Genomic DNA, 16567 nt, shown 5'->3' with positions numbered 1-16567 from the left:
GGAATTTATCAAGGTACAAAGTGTCAAATATAATGTAATATAATCCTCTATAAATTGAGTATGTTCCTCAAGTAGAGCTTGTGTTATTTTTATCAAAAATTTTAATTGAAATTTGAAACTCAGACTGTATTTGGTTTTTGTACTTCTATTATACCTTCCATATGGCTTCAAATTAAATGTGTTTTTGTCAGCTTACTTCATTTGAAAAGCTTCTGCAGGTGATTCTTAATATTAAAAAAAAACTTCTTGAGAAGTTTAATCAGCAAATGGATTGTGCTTGGAAAAGCAAATAACTTATATTTTAAAAAGAATAAATTAGAAATATATTTGATATAATTTTATTTACCTACATAATGTATCACTATATCTATATCACATTAAAACAAAGTATATTATTGTTCTTTGAACTGTTGGATTTTCAGACTCTATGTCTTAAATAATACCTTGTAAATTTAAATATATTAATCTTTAAATCTTTATGCTTTTTTGTATATTCTTATAACTTGTCAGTAATCTTTCACTTAAGAAATATTTTAAAATATTTTGGTTTTCACATTTGTATTTTATATTACTTATCTAATTAAGGAGATTCAAGGAAAAGAAATCAAATACAATGTTTCTTCTGTAGTAGTTTAATTTTATGCAGGGAGAGTATAAATATTCTATATTCAAATTAAATTCTAGTGCATTGTTTGGTGTGTTCTTTTTCATTTATCTAGAATATAATATTGGTTATCAAATTGTGCTTGCAGAGACAAAGCTATCTTTATTAAATATCAAAGTATTCAAAGTGGCTGACTGCTTTCTGGGCAATTGCATTTTCTTTGCGGTTTCAAAAATTTTTTTTAGATTGGATTTGTGTCTCTGTTAAACAATAACTACAGATAGTAATGTTTTCATTTATTTTTGAAATAGAACTTTCTTAGAGTTTATTGTTTGGTTATTATGTAAGAAAAAAAGCTTTTTTTTTTCTTCCCAACTGCCAGCTTCATGTTTAAATAGTAAACTTTATTTAGATTTAAACCTACAAATGTTTTCTATAGTGATATAATAATTCCGAATATAAAGTATTTGTTACAGTTGGTTAAATAGGTCATGTTCTTGCCAGCCTAAAAGATATTTTAATTGACTGATACGTTTTTGTATACTAATTGATAAAGATAACAGTGCCCTTAAGGAGAACATTGTAGCAGAGAAGACAGAAAATCATAACAAGATGAGACAAATGCTGTAACACATTTATATACACCTAATATAGGACCATTGGCAGGGTTTATTTAGTTCTATTCTTTTTCTAGAGCTGTAAATGTAGGATCTTTGATCTTCAGTAGAGAAACAGCTGGAAGAGACTACCTACTGGTGTCCCATGAACAAAGTTGAAGAACACGGACAGACAGGGAACCTAGCAGATGTGGCCCATAGGGTTCAGCATTCAAAGACATACAAAGACGGTAATGAAGAACATGAATCTGGAGGGCTAGATGAAAGATACTCAGCAAATACCTCCAAATACTTTTACTTATTTAAGTTTGCCTTACTTATGTGTGAATGTGTTTACTTCTATATAAAATTTAGAATCTATGTATCCAAGTTTTCTCAAAAGTTGTGATAGATCTTTTAATTGGAATTGCATTAAATTTATAGTTAATTTTGAGTTAATTAAAACCTTATTTTAAGCTGAACCATTAATGAACATGGTATATCTCTCTGTATCTTTGTTTCCTTTTATGTTCTTTAATTAATTTCAAAAATTATGTTCATATAAATCATGTATTCACTGTAATATAAATTCCTAGCTAATGTTTTATATTTGTGAAGTCTTCATATACTTCTCTCTTTTCCTTAATTGTTTATAGTTCCTTGGAGTTATTCTCTATCTTGCTATAATGTGTATCAATCTCTTCTTTTGAGTTTGATGCAAGGGCTCAGCCCAAATTTCAACCAATTAACATTTGCTTTCCCTTCTTCTGAAAGATTGTTAACTTCAAAAAAGCTGCCACCATAACTATGTTTCAAAAGCCACTTTCTCAGATATTTTCTTAGTTAATTTTCTATTCACGTTCTGAGGCTTGAAGGGTGTATAGATAAAATGTGAAATGCTTTCCTTAATCTGTAGTTAGTAAGTGCCTTCCTTAGCTGAGCTCCATAACTGCTCTGGTATTAATACCAAATATCGTAATATAACTAGAGCTGCTGTTTTCTTTCTGAATCATGTAATAAAGGCTGCTATCTTTTCCTCTAGGCAACTTTCCACTATACACACACACACACACACACACACACACATATGAACACACTGAAAGTGAGCTTCTCTCTACATCCTTAATCCATTTCTTAATTTCTGTATCAAGTTGTGAAATAAATATATAAATTTATTGCTTCAAAAGAATATCTAGACTGGTATTGCCATGGGAAGTGAAGGAGGCAGTAACCCATACTAGTTTGTCATCCTGCCAGATGAATATTCATTTCTCAAGGACGCTGTGTTCTAAGAAGTAAAATATTCACTTCACATGCCAGTGTTTCAGCAAAATATCAAAGTAGGCTCAGTTTGCCTAAATGCTCAGATGAAAAAATACAAATAGAGAAGTAGAGTGAAAAAAAAAGCTCATCAAGAAGAGTTTCCCAGAAACAGTAATTTGGGTAATATGAGCCTAATTATGCACCATCTCTTCCAAATCTGCCTCTAGCCTTCCCACAAGCAAACATATGCATATACCAAAGTACTAATGAGATTGTAAGCTTGCTTCTCAGGAGAGTACTTCAAGTTTAACCCTGTTGACATAGTAATAGGATCAAGCTTACTTTCTTAACTGAGTACTTTTTGACTTAACACTAATTAGCTCTTCACATATTCTAGTAAACTCTAAAAGCTTCAGTTAAGGTATCTCAAATATTCTCATAAGTAGTGCATTTTAACAATTTTATCTCATCAGAACTCTGTTTATGGATGCATTTGATAAGTCCTAGATTTTGTTCTTGAACCTGTTTTCCAATTCTCTTTTTCTTAATATAATACTTACTGTATGACTTTGGGTAATGCATCATTGTTATTATTGAAAAATGATAATAATTTTCTCCCTAATAAGTTCCTGTATATAAGATTCAAAGGACTATAAATCATGCTGCTATAAAGACACATGCACACGTATGTTTATTGCAGCACTATTCACAATAGCAAAGAGTTGGAACCAACTCAAATGTCCAACAACAATAGACTGGATTAAGAAAATGTGGCACATATACACCATGGAATACTATGCAGCCATAAAAAATGATGAGTTCATGTCCTTTGTAGGGACATGGATGAAACTGGAAACCATCATTCTCAGTAAACTATCGCAAGGACCAAAATCCAAACACCGCATGTTCTCACTCATAGGTGGGAATTGAACAATGAGAACTCATGGACACAGGAAGGGGAACATCACACTCCGGGGACTGTTGTGGGGTGGGGGGAGTGGGAGGGACAGCATTAGGAGATATACCTAATGCTAAATGACGAGTTAATGGGTGCAGCAAAACAACATGGCACATGGATACATATGTAACAAACCTGCACATCGTGCATATGTACCCTAAAACCTAAAGTATAATAATAAAAAATAAAAAAGATTCACTGGCCGTGAATTAACACTCAGTACGTAGTAGCTTTTTTAAAAAATTCCTTCTATTGTCTTCTGAATTCTAGCATTACATGCCTCAATAATGTGCATCATTAGTAGAAAGACATAGCTGTTTTGATATATAGTTATAGTCAAGATAATTATAGTCCAGATATAGTTGTTTTGTTAATATGTGTCATTTCCACATATACAAGGAAAAGCACACATTAACCAAGCCACTGCAAACTATATGTGAGTGGTGCTCATGAGTAGCCATTCATTTTTTAGAATACTGTTTATATGGCATGCTTAGTAGTGATAACTCTAGCCCACCCACACAACCTGCCTGGCTGCTGCATGTCTGGGACAAACTAAATCCTTACTGTCTCTCATTATCATGAATATTGCAAAAATTCTTCCATGTTTTATATTTTTGTTTTTCAACCATAATTTAGTAGTCACTGTTGAGGGCTTTGCTGGAGAGAGCCTGGTGTGTTTCAATACATATCAGACTCATAAAGATGTCATCTACATTTAGCCTTATAATTCTGTGATTAATTTTATATCCCAGTTTTGCTTACGGATGACAAATATCAAAGACAATTTAAAGGTCCAACGTGAAGCAAATGATTGAAAAATACATATGAACACAATTCAATATAATGGCCGCAACAAAGAAATAAAGGAAGTTATTATGCAATGTTACATAAAAAGATTCAAATTCAAAATTTCAAATTGTAAGAACACTGTCATTGAAATTAGTCAGGCAAAGGCTAAAAGGGTATATGAAGAAATAAATAATCATCTCATCAGAATTAGATTATATCAGTGGATGTGTAGTGAATTTAATTTGTATTATTTTTCAAAATACCTGCATATCATTAAGTGAAATTACATAAGAAATCAACAAATTGCTAACCCATTCTATGAATTAGTATTACTCAAAATTTTTCTGTCTTATGGTCAAGATTTTGAAAATACGGCATTTATTTCTGATATGTTAATTTTACTCAAATAATAGTTGAGGCCTTAAATAATTCTAACACTACATAAATATAATTGTATGTTATGGTGGAGAATGAAAGTTACATACTTCAAGATAAAAGATATGTTACAGTATTTATTTTTGCTGTGAGCTACTTTACTCTGACAGGTAACTCTTCCCTCAATACATTAATTTGCTCTCTTCCACTGTAGGGATATTTTGATAAAAATATTATTGAGAAGTTCTGCTCCCTACTTCATGAAATTTAAGGTCGAATCAGAGGAAAAATTCAGAGCTGATCAATTGTATCTTAACAATCTGTTTCTAAATTAAGGCAAAGTCTTAAAGCATGAATATACAGTGTATAAATGTATATATACGTCTATATATATATAGGTAGATTATGTATAGCATACACAATCCAATAATTATATATACATATATACAAATATACAGCATACATAATCTAATCGTTCTAAATCAAGTTTTTTTTTCTAGCCGAGGTCTTATACATCCTCTTCTATTTCACCATTCACCCTGTAACCCAAACTGAAATGCTCATCTTGTTCCAACCCCAGATAAAATAAAAAATAGGTGACCAAATTATTTTAAGTCTACCTCACTAGGGTTTCAAATGTATCCCACACTTTTGATCACAATGGCTGTTATTAGTATCATGGACCTCTTTGCCTATTAAAGGATCTTCTAAGAGAGCCTTTTAACTGGTCTCTCAGCTTTTTGTTTCTCCTATTTAATCTGCTGATACTGCCACTCAGATCATCTGGCCCCTTGAACTGTGTTATATATAGCAGAACCAGATAGAAATAACATACCTCAAAACACAATTATTTGACTTTCCATTATATAAGACAATGTTATAAAGGACAAATTGATTTCTAAAGAAAGATTAAACCTACACTTAATCATGAGAATACCAGAATAGTAACATGTATATTTATATGAAATATCAAGTTTCTATTTTGTTTATTAAAAAATATCTGAAATTTACTGCTGATATGGGGGTGAAAAAATCTGATAGAACATATGTCTTTAAAAAAAGTTGAAATATTTAACAGTTTGTCTAAGGAAGTAGTGCCCACTATGATCAGATCTTCTTTGATATCTTTCACATTATAATTGACTTGTGAGAGCTTGAGTTTGAATATTTACTACTGTTTTATTATTTTTTAAGTAATAATTTAATTATTTTTAGCATTTTCACTACTATTACTACTGAGTTGTCTTAAAGACTGTGTAAGCATTTTCTGTTTAGTTTTCACATTAATCCATAATAGTAATTATTATTTCCATTTGATTGAAAACAAAATTAAGCCTAAAATGATTATGCAACTCACCCAAGGATTCAGAGCCAGAAAGTAGAGAAATAGGAAATCAAACAGAGTTTTCTCTGATTCTAAAGTATATTTCATTAAGACCTACATTACACTGCCTCTCAGCCCTTTTCCGTGTTCCTTAATATTAAATCAGAGTCTGTTTTACAGTCATAATTTATATAGGTCTTTCTCTCTTAATATTTCATGTCAAACATGAAAAATAAGTTTTAGGACTCTTTATCTATCTGCACATAAAAAGAGTTGCTCTAGCGGGCGCAGTGGCTCATGCCTGTAATCTCAGCACTTTGGGAGGCTGAGGCGGGCAGATCACGAGGTCAAGAGATAGAGACCATCCTGGCCAACATGCTGAAACCCTGTCTCTACTAAAAATACAAAAATTAGCCGGGCATGGTGGCATGTGCTTGTAATGCTAGCTACTCGGGAAGCTGAGGCAGGAGAAGCACTTGAACCAAGGAGGTGGAGGTTGCAGTGAGTCAAGATCGCGCCAGTGCACTCCAGCCTGGAGACAGGGCAAGACTCCATCTCAAGCCTCTTCTGTGTTCTAATTGAAATATAACAACAAAAATGAAACAAAATGAAAATATAATAACAGAAATTCCTCAGCATTATTATGTTCTGAGCTTTAAGAGAAAAAAGAACAACGACCATTAATGTTGAATTCTATCTAGAATCCCAAATTACATATTGCATATTTAAAACAAACAGTGTTTACAACAATATTTACGACAAAGATTACAGATCTGTTGTTTTCTACAAGTAGGAGCTAGTGAGCTGTGTCAAATGCTGCAGAAAGATCATTTAGGATAAGGTAAACCATAGGCTTCCAACCATTAAAACATGGAACAATGTCAGCAAAGGCGTGAGACAAATTTCAGCTTGGTATGACTAGAACTGTGCAAGCAGTGACAGTTTGTATAGGTTGCCATTTGACCTTGAAGGAAGAAGAAAGATGATCTGCAGTGGCTTTATGGCTTTATGGTCATAAGCAAATTGCCAACCACAGTGCCAGGGAAGGCTTAATTGTGCCGGTAAGCAGAGGGGATGTTCCCTAGAAGCAATCAACATCCAAATACATGGGGAAAAACAAAAGCAGCAACAAACCTGGAAGAAAATTCTAAAGAGGGAAATTAGATATAGCCTAGAAACATAATGAAAGAACTGTAAAAAGTTATTTTTAATTTTGCATTGAGAGCAGCAAAAAATTAGCTTGTGCACATTGGAAGAATACCAAAATGAAAAATCACAAAGAAAGCACACATATGCACAATCCGACATGTAACTAGCAACAATCACACTTTAAATGAGAATACTGTGTTATGTGTTTCATGTGATTCTCACAACATTCTTTTGAGGAGGCGGAGAAGATAGATTTAGTGTCCATTTGTCTACTAAGGAATAAAACCTCAGAGGTGTTAAGAAATATGCCTACAGGACACAGAGGCAGAAGTTGCATAAAATCTCTAGTCCAGAGAAAATGCTTGGTCCAGTGCCTATTTCATTACAATACACCCCTGATGTGCATGCCCTATTATTGACACGGTGACACTAGAGAAATTCACAGCCAGACTTATGTCCTGCTCAGGAAAAGTAGCTAATGTTCTCGGCACAGTTTACAAAAGTCACTTCCATAATAAATGGTATTTCAGTTTTCTCTGTGGCCACGTAAATGAATAAGGAGTGATAATGACATGCTCATTATTTTAGGAACATATTTGCATTTGTAATGATACAGCTCCTACCAGGAGCCAAAGCCATAGAGACAACTGTCTGAATTAATTATATTTGTTTGGCTGATTAGATAAAAAATGCAAACATAAACTGCACATCAACTACTTTAAGATTATTTAATCCTTCTCTTGAAAGGGAAATGGGTCTCTGAAGTTGTTCTTTTAAGCTCAAAAAATAGACCATTAAATCAAGCAGCTGAAACAGTTCTTTAAAAATCACCCTCCCCAAAATTCTTGCATTTTCTCAACAGTCTGAAATAAGTATATCAATCGACATAATATCAAGATGTATTTATTAATTTGCAGTTATTTCCTAGATTAGCCTGCTCAATTTTCATGAGCCAGTCCCCATGCCTCTATGGGAAGTGATGGCTAAAACTGTGTCCATTTAGCAGACAGCAACTTTCAAGTGAGGATAAGTGCAGCTAAAATGATCCCCCTGAAGTTCTCAATGTGTGCAATTAGCTTTGCAGATGTGCTTTGTCCACACCTACCTTTTAATGATCACTAAAACCTTTTTTAATGAAGCAGTTCCAGTAGTCTCCTCCCTATAGACACCAGCTGCCAGCCCACCTCTGGTTATCTAAGTTCTATAATGGAGTCCAAATGTGGCTGAAACCTTTTAAAAGCTTTGAATATTTTTGTTAAGTCATGCCCCACTTATCAATGAAGAATAAATTTCAGAGTGGGAGCAGTGGTCCAAAGCTTTGCCATCTCTCATTTACATACCTCTCACTCCCTCACCCCATCCTACTTTATTCTAAAGTACAAATGGAATGTGTCTCCTTCCTGCTTAAAACCTTTCAGTGGCTCCTGTCACTTAAAAGTTCAGGCTTCTCTATATAGTTCCAATCCATCCCCACGCTTTATATTATTATTGTCTTCATACTTAGCGTTGCAAAACTATGTCTATAATCTATCTATCCACCCATTTGTCTCTCATATTGGATTTCTATATAGTTTCTAATTTCTGATATTATGACTATATTATTATAGATATATATTTAAATGACAGTTCTTAAAATTTATAGTGACCACTTTCTACTGGGCTTAAAATAATTCCACGGAATATTTCAAAAAGTACGTGCAAGGGAAGAGGGGTGGTACTTGTATATGTATATGTGCATGTATGTGTGCAGATGTTCCAGAGATATAATTTAATATTAATCAGCAAGATTTCCATTTTGAATAAAAATAAAAGGCTCTTACAGGGGCTTGAAACCTGTTTGACTTACCAAAGCAAAAGGGTCAGAAGCATCACAAGCATTATTTCTCCTCTGTAGGCTAGGATAGGTCCCCATTGCAGAACTGGGTCCAGTGATACCAAGAGATAAGATAGGATCCCTAAGTAGAAAAGGCCCCACTTAATTAGTATAATGAGTAGCAAGACAGTTGTTAGCATCCAGAGAAGATGACTAACTCATACAGAGTCACAAACCTGGTTAGTAGAATATGATGCCCCTAGGAGCAACACAGATCACAGCCATTATGGTTGTGCGTGTGTGTATATATATATGTGTGTATATATATATGTGTGTGTATATATATATGTATATAAATGCAAATCTTTGCCTAGTGTCTATAGCTGAGCCAGTTTTTGAATATGGGACTAATTTAAAAAGAGGCCAGGTATATGTGAGGAAGTACCCTGCAGGAAGGGTACATGTTAGTAATTCCAGCATTCCTTCCACTAAGGGATCTGCTGCTATTTTTTTAGGTACTTATAGACTAGGGAAAGGGAATTACCTAGTATTTTAAGGATTATTGAACATAGGGCTCAAAATGACATTGCTACCTGGATATATGGAGCAGCATCATGTTTCACCCAGTTGACCAGGGCACTATGAAGAACTGAAAACAAATAGAGTTCTGGCTAAGGTGTGCATCTAGAGGGTCTACTGGGTCCACACACCTACTCAGTGGGCATGTCTCTGGTTCCTAAGGGTATCATTAGAATATACATATAGTTTGTCATTGGTACATCCACTACATTGTTTTCTTGGAGGGATGGTGAGAGATACCATAGCGGGGAAACCCAAGTGGATGCCCCTAAAACTGCCCCTATTCTCAATCAGGACTGAGGATCTGAAACAATATATTCTATGGAGCAGGAGTAGAAATTAGGGCCATCTTTAAAACCCTCATGGATGAGGGAGAGGTGTATCCTCTCCTATCATATCTCCATATAAATCACCAGCCTGGTCTCTACAAAACCATTAGAAAATGACAGTGAACTAACACACTGCATGGGAGTAGTAGCCACAACTGCAACTGTAGCTAAAGATGTAGTATTTTTCCTAGGGCAGATTAATATGACTTTAGGTACGTGGTATACAGCCAATGATTTGGAAAAATGTGATTTTATCTTTATCAGGAAAACGGGTCAGAAAGTTTGGATTCACTTGAAATGAACAGTGCCCATTTACATATTGATTAAGTTAACTATCTTAACCTTCATTATGATGAAGTCCAAAGGGTCCACATTTAACTATGCATCCTATAAAACAATGCATGGAACAAGTATAGTAATTATATAATGCCAATCAGACCAGAAAGCAAGGAATGGCTAGTACAGTGGAGGCTCTGACAAGGCATATGCTATCCAATGAGCAAGATATAAACCCTATGAACACTGAGGATTCTACTGCATTATTAAAACATTAGATGCCTAATGATCTGGAGAATGCTTGGGTATCCTCTCCAAAGAAAGGGAAAACTTATTGCATCTTGCTTCTTCCTTCATAAAGAAAAAAACTCAATGTTTTACAGCCTCTTAAGTCTCTGGAATAGTTTATTTCATACCTAGGGAAACTACTTAAAATCATATACTAGGTGATAATAAAGACGGATACATTTTATTATAGTTGGGTCTGGTGCAGGTAAAAGTCTTCAGTAGGTCAGAATCATGACCCTGCACCTTGGACTCTTTCTTCTGTCAGGTCTTATAGTATAAAAAGTGTCAGTATTGGCATAAGATATAAAAGGAACTTAAAGGACAAACCCATTGGGGGAATCACAATGTAGACCCTTAGGATTCCAGGGCAAATTCATTCTATCTGCAAATCACAGTAAGGTAGAAGGAGTACCTCTGAGAACAGGCCCAAGCAGGATGATAAGGCACAAGTGAGCTATAAAAGCATGGAGCCTAGATCTCTCTTCCCCATTCTACATTCTCTGAATAGTTCCCTAAATTCATAGCTATGGCCACATAGGATATGCCTATGACCAATTGACAGATGTCAACTCACGATGTGGGTATAAGCCAACAATGGATAACAGTTGCCCTGTAGTCCTGGGGCAGCCTAGAAAGGTGAGGGAAAATCTTCCCAAGGGTTAGACATTTGCGTAGGGCATCTGGTCATCCACTCTGTGTGACCTGAATAGTCCAGAGTTAGAATATATATAGACTCATGAATAAGGGTGAATGGCTTGGAAGATTTGTTAGAAGCCAGGAAGGAGAAAAATTGGAAGAGAAGGAATGAAGAAATCTGATGCAGAGGGATTGGGATGGCATATATGAATGGACATAAAGACAGATATAATTATATATGCTATGCTCCACTAGAATGCATCCACTACAGAAGAGGCATTCAACCGCCTTATAGAAAAAAAAAATGACTCAGCCAGTTGACAACAGCCAGACTCTCTTATATCTGCTCTCCATAATTTACATTAGTTTCTTGTGTCTGTAACAAATTACCACAAGCTGGGTAGCTTGAAACAACAGAAACACATTCTCTCACAGTTCTGGATGCCAGAAGTCTAAAATAACTATCAATGGCCAAAATTAATATATTAGCAGGGCTGTGCTTTCTCTGGAAAAGAATTTGTTCATTGCCTATTCCAACTCCTGGTGGCTGCTGGCATTTCTTGGTCTTTGGCTGCTTCAGTCTAATCTCTACCTCTGTCTTCACATTGACTTTTCCTCTGTATGTTGCAAATCTTCATTTGCCTCCCTTTTATAAGAATACATTTGATGTTATTTAGGGCTCACCTGGATAAACAAAGAATATTTCCTCATCTCAAGATTCTTAAATACATTTGCAAAGACCCTTTTTCCAAATAAGAAAACATTTATAGGTTCCAAAATTATAAACGGACATATTTTGGGGCCCATTATTCACGTTACTACAAGAAATGTCCTGCACACCCATCTCCACCAGATATGCAGTGCTGGCACAATGAGTGGTTTGATAAGATATCCATGGTGGCCTCAACAGTGTAGGCTTTCATTTACCAAGTCTGGTTTAGCTATTGCTGCTGACAAATAGCCCATCTTCCAACAGTAGAGATCAATGCTGGATCCTTAATACTACACCACTCCACTAAGAAATCACTAGTGATCATAATTAGTCACTTTATGCCAAATTGACTCTATTGGATCTTTTATATTTTGAAAGGGGGTAACAATTGATTTTGACACATATTTTGGGTATGGGTTTGCCTTTCCAGATTTAAAGACCTCAGCCAATACCACCAACTGATGACTGTATAGAGTATCATCAATTGGCACAGTCGGTCATGACTCATTTTGTCAGACCACGGAATCTACTTAATAGTAAAGGAGATGAGAGAGTGGCCATTTGGCCCATTCCACATAGGCTTAAGTTGCTAGCCTGATGGAATGATGGAAAGGTCTATGAAGGGTTCAGCTGAAGGGTCACCTCAAAAGGGATGACAATTTTGTAGGATTTTCCAGGCTTCAGAGTATGTTTTAAATCAATGACATTTACAAGTTGTTGTGTGTGTCCCATCCACCAATGCCAGGCATACACAGGTCTGGAAATCATGAGGTAAAAACAGAAGTGCCCCCACTTACCATCATTTCCAGAGATGTGTTTGGGGAATTTGTACTTTCCACCAATCCTAGGCTTAGTATTTTAGATGTCCTTGCTCCCAAAATGATACTGCTTCTGCCAGGACACATAGCAAGAGTTCTGATTCACTATTAGAGGCTATTTGGATACTTTGGGATATACCTTTCAAGGTGCCAGCAAGAATTATTGACCCTGACCACCAGGAAAATGTAGGGCTGCTGTTACACAATGGGAACAGGGAGAAATATGTTTATACCAAGGTGATTCACTTGAGTATCTCTAAGTCCTTTTTGACAAATTATGGTGTTAAAGAGATGAGTCCCACAAATTCATTCTGGGAAGAGTATGTGACAAAGGCTACAGACCCTTCAGGATAAGGATCTTTGTCACAACACTAGGTAAACTACCATGACCTGCAAAGCTAACAACGGAGGGTAAGAGAGATAGTAAATAGATTATTTAGTAGGGAGGCAAATACAAGTTGTGGCGTTGAGATGGGTTATAGCCCGGCAGCTGTTCAGCTAGCACCCCTCCTCCCACAAACTTTCCCAGGAAGAGAGGTCCATTGGAATCCTGAATGGTTTCTCCCACCAGAACTGGATTCAAGTAGCACAAGAGTGGGTTGTGGTGAATCCCCTAGGTCTCTCTCACTGAGGCTTAATGACTCATTATCCCAGTTTCTAAGAGTGCTCTTGGCACACAGTCCACGGGTTAGCCCCATTTGTGAATTACCTCCACTAAAGAAGGTCACTTCTCCCAAGACCACACCCTTTCCTGAAACAGCCCATATCCCATGACTGATCCAATAGGGGTAGAAAAAATAAAATTTCTTGCTTCAACTTAAGATGGTATTCAGTGGATTTCCTAACTTCAGTGTTTTCTGTGAATTGCCTAAAGACTCCACTGAGACTGAATCACAGATTCTCTTTTTTGCACAATTCTGTTATCTTCTCCTTTACCTCCATAGATGTTGATTCTAAGAGCACTCTCTCACAAACTTTCTGTATGACAGTTTGCTTTCTGTTGAACCCAACCTGCGGAGTCTCCAAATCGTTCTTCTTGCCACTTTTTCTCCTGTTTGCTCAAAACCCATGGTGCATGCTGTGGCAATATATTTAAAGTAAGTTACATTACATCTACTAAACATTGTAGAATTTAAAACTTCCCAGTCCATTTTAAATCCAATCAAACCTCTGATGAGGCTCTGAAGGAATGATCTTTTATTCAAGTTGAAAAATAAAAGTAAAATTCTAAGCCCCCAGTTGACAGAATGGACTCCCTCTTGGCCAAGGGAACCCCAGCTTGGAAGCTAAGTTCCAGGCCATGGCCGGATGGGAAGTTAGACAAGCCGTGTTATAACCTGTCTCTTGCTAACTGCGATTCAACCTTCTTTTCTAAGGGCTAACCAGAAGCCGGCCCTTTCAAAAAGACTCCACTGCTGATTTCAACCAACCACCTGACTGCTGCCCCTCCCTTTTGCAGTTTCAACACAACAGACCAGCATTCCTTCCTGATGAGGGGCCACCAACCCTGGAGTGGTTCTGGCCAGTCTATGGAGGATGCGCAGTGAGAGTTTTGGTGTTCTCTGCTTCACCATTTGATGTCAGAGGGCTGAAAACTCCACCTTAGATCATGCTAACACTGCCATGTTTTTTAACATTGGACCCATGGAGAGGCATGAAGCTCCACTGCACATGGGCATGCCTCTCCTTTCATAAATATTCATAATTCCTTCTATAGCTTATTGAATATGTACATTTGGCCACCCTTTTATGCATAAATAAATTGCCATTTTATTCTTCTGGCCTTCAAAGTGGCTGCTTCTGGCTTTTGGCCAGAAGCTATGCTTCTTATCCTGTCAGAATGGTGACCAGTCAGGCTGCAACCCTTTCTTAAAAAAAAAAAAAAAAAAAAAAAGGCTCTCCTTTATAAATGTATAAATCTCATCATTCTTGAGTTGACACGATCCCAAGATTCCGTGACTTCATATCATATTCATCCACTAACTTGGTCACTAACTACATACACACTAGTCTCCTTCCAGTTGCAAGGACAGGTTATACTTTCGTTTAAACCATGGGATTTTGCACATGCTATATTCTCTGCTTGGAGTGACATTTCATCTCTTCTTGGCTTATTCAGCTTAACCTCACCATTCATATAGTAGTTTAAATATTGTTTCCTTAGTGAATTCTTCACGGACCACCCTATCTAAAGTAGGCCTCCAAGAAATTCTATTTGTCCGCTATTTATTTTATTCATGGTTATTTTCATAGTCTATATTTCTTGTTTACATGTTACCATCTCTCACTCAATACTGAAAGCTCCATAATACCGTAAAAAATATATTTGTAGTGACTGTATGTGTGCTCACATTGCATTCTGGTATATCGTTCTTTTATAATAAATATTTTGAAGTGAATAACATCAGCATACTATGTAGTTAAAGGTCATTTCTGCTCCCAGAAAACCTTCTTTTTGACAATGTTGCCCTCTTTGACTAATTCCTTCCAAACGACCATAAAAGTACAGCCCATTTTAGGTTTTGACCTAATCCCTTCTCATAAACCATGTGGGTAAACACTTCTCCAATTGTATTGGTGCACTACTTCCAGTGCCATATAATACATACTTTTCATGCACCCAAGCAAAGGAATCTCAGGTCATGGATCTCTGATGGTGACAAGTCCATCAGAACACAAGCATTACCTTGGGCTGATTATATGATTGCTCCAGATCTGCAAGCTTGATACTCACAATGACTCCTCATCACTCTTTTGTTGTGTAGTCCCTTTGCTAGTATAATAAATAATAATGATAAATAATGAGGATGGGGGAAATTTTTGGAGGTGATGGATATGTTTAATTAGTAGATTGTGGTGATGGTTTCTCATACTTATCTCCAAACTCATTAAGTTGTGTACATTAAATGTGCATAGATTTTGTATGTTAATCGTACCTTAATAGAATGGTTTACAAAGAAAGGTAGTAATAAAATTTTTGGTGGCTGCTGGCTGTTTGTAATATTATGTGGCTCTTAACTTACAGGATGTAAGGTGGGGAGTTAATATTGTTGAGGAACATAGTGTGAAAGAGGAAACTACATATGCATGATGGTTAACTTTATGTATCAAATTGACTTGGGCTAAGGGATGCCCTGATAGCTGGTGAGACAATTCTGAGTTTGCCTGTGAGGATGTTTTCAGAAGTGACTAGCATTTGTATCAGCAGACTGAGTACAGATCAACCTCACCAACGTGAGTAGGCCTCAGGCAATAGATTGAGGACCTGACTAAAATAAAAAGGCAGAGAAAGTGAAAATGTATTGTCTCTGTTTGAGGTTGGACTACCATCTTCTCCTGCCATTGGAAATTGATGCTCCTGATTCTAAGGAATTTAGACTCTAACAGGGACTTAAACCATCAGTTTTTCTGGTTCTCCAGCTTGCAGAAGGCAGATCATAGGACTTCTCAGCCTCCATAATCATGTGAGCCAATTCCTCATAATTGGAGCAGAGAGAGAAGTTTCTGGAATAAAAAGAATGGGTAGAATTTAGGCTCTTCCAAAGGACCGTAAACTTCTTTAGAGACAAAGGGCAGGCTGTCATGTTGTCTTTGTAAGCCCAGTTATCAGCCCAGTGTCAGGCACACATAAAATGTGTGAACCATGAAAACAAATAATAAGTGATGAAAAATGAACTAATTTAAAATGATTTCTAGAGAAGCACCAGCAAGTAAGCACCCCCTGACACAGGGAGGTGCCTGAATAAGTCCTGTGCCTATTGCACCTGGAAAGAATCAGACATATGGCTTTGAACAGCTTACTTTACAATGACTCCTTCTTTTATAAGATACTTGGCCTTTTGTGAGTGGAACTACAGCTGTCTCTGAAAATGGCAACATCTGATCCTGAAGCCTAGAATATAAAGCACTTGAAAATGTCACTCATTTAAGGTTATCCTCTGATGCTAAGAGCCTAGAAAAAAATTAATAGACGGATGTGGTAAAGGAAACGAACAACCAGACAACTACATTTATGAATATGATGAACAGTAATGCATGCTTTCTGCCTAAGACTT

The sequence above is a fragment of the Nomascus leucogenys genome, chromosome 2 (genome assembly GCF_006542625.1).
Source record: "Nomascus leucogenys isolate Asia chromosome 2, Asia_NLE_v1, whole genome shotgun sequence".
Classification (NCBI taxonomy): domain Eukaryota; kingdom Metazoa; phylum Chordata; class Mammalia; order Primates; family Hylobatidae; genus Nomascus; species Nomascus leucogenys.
This window is presented reverse-complemented; position numbering follows the sequence as displayed.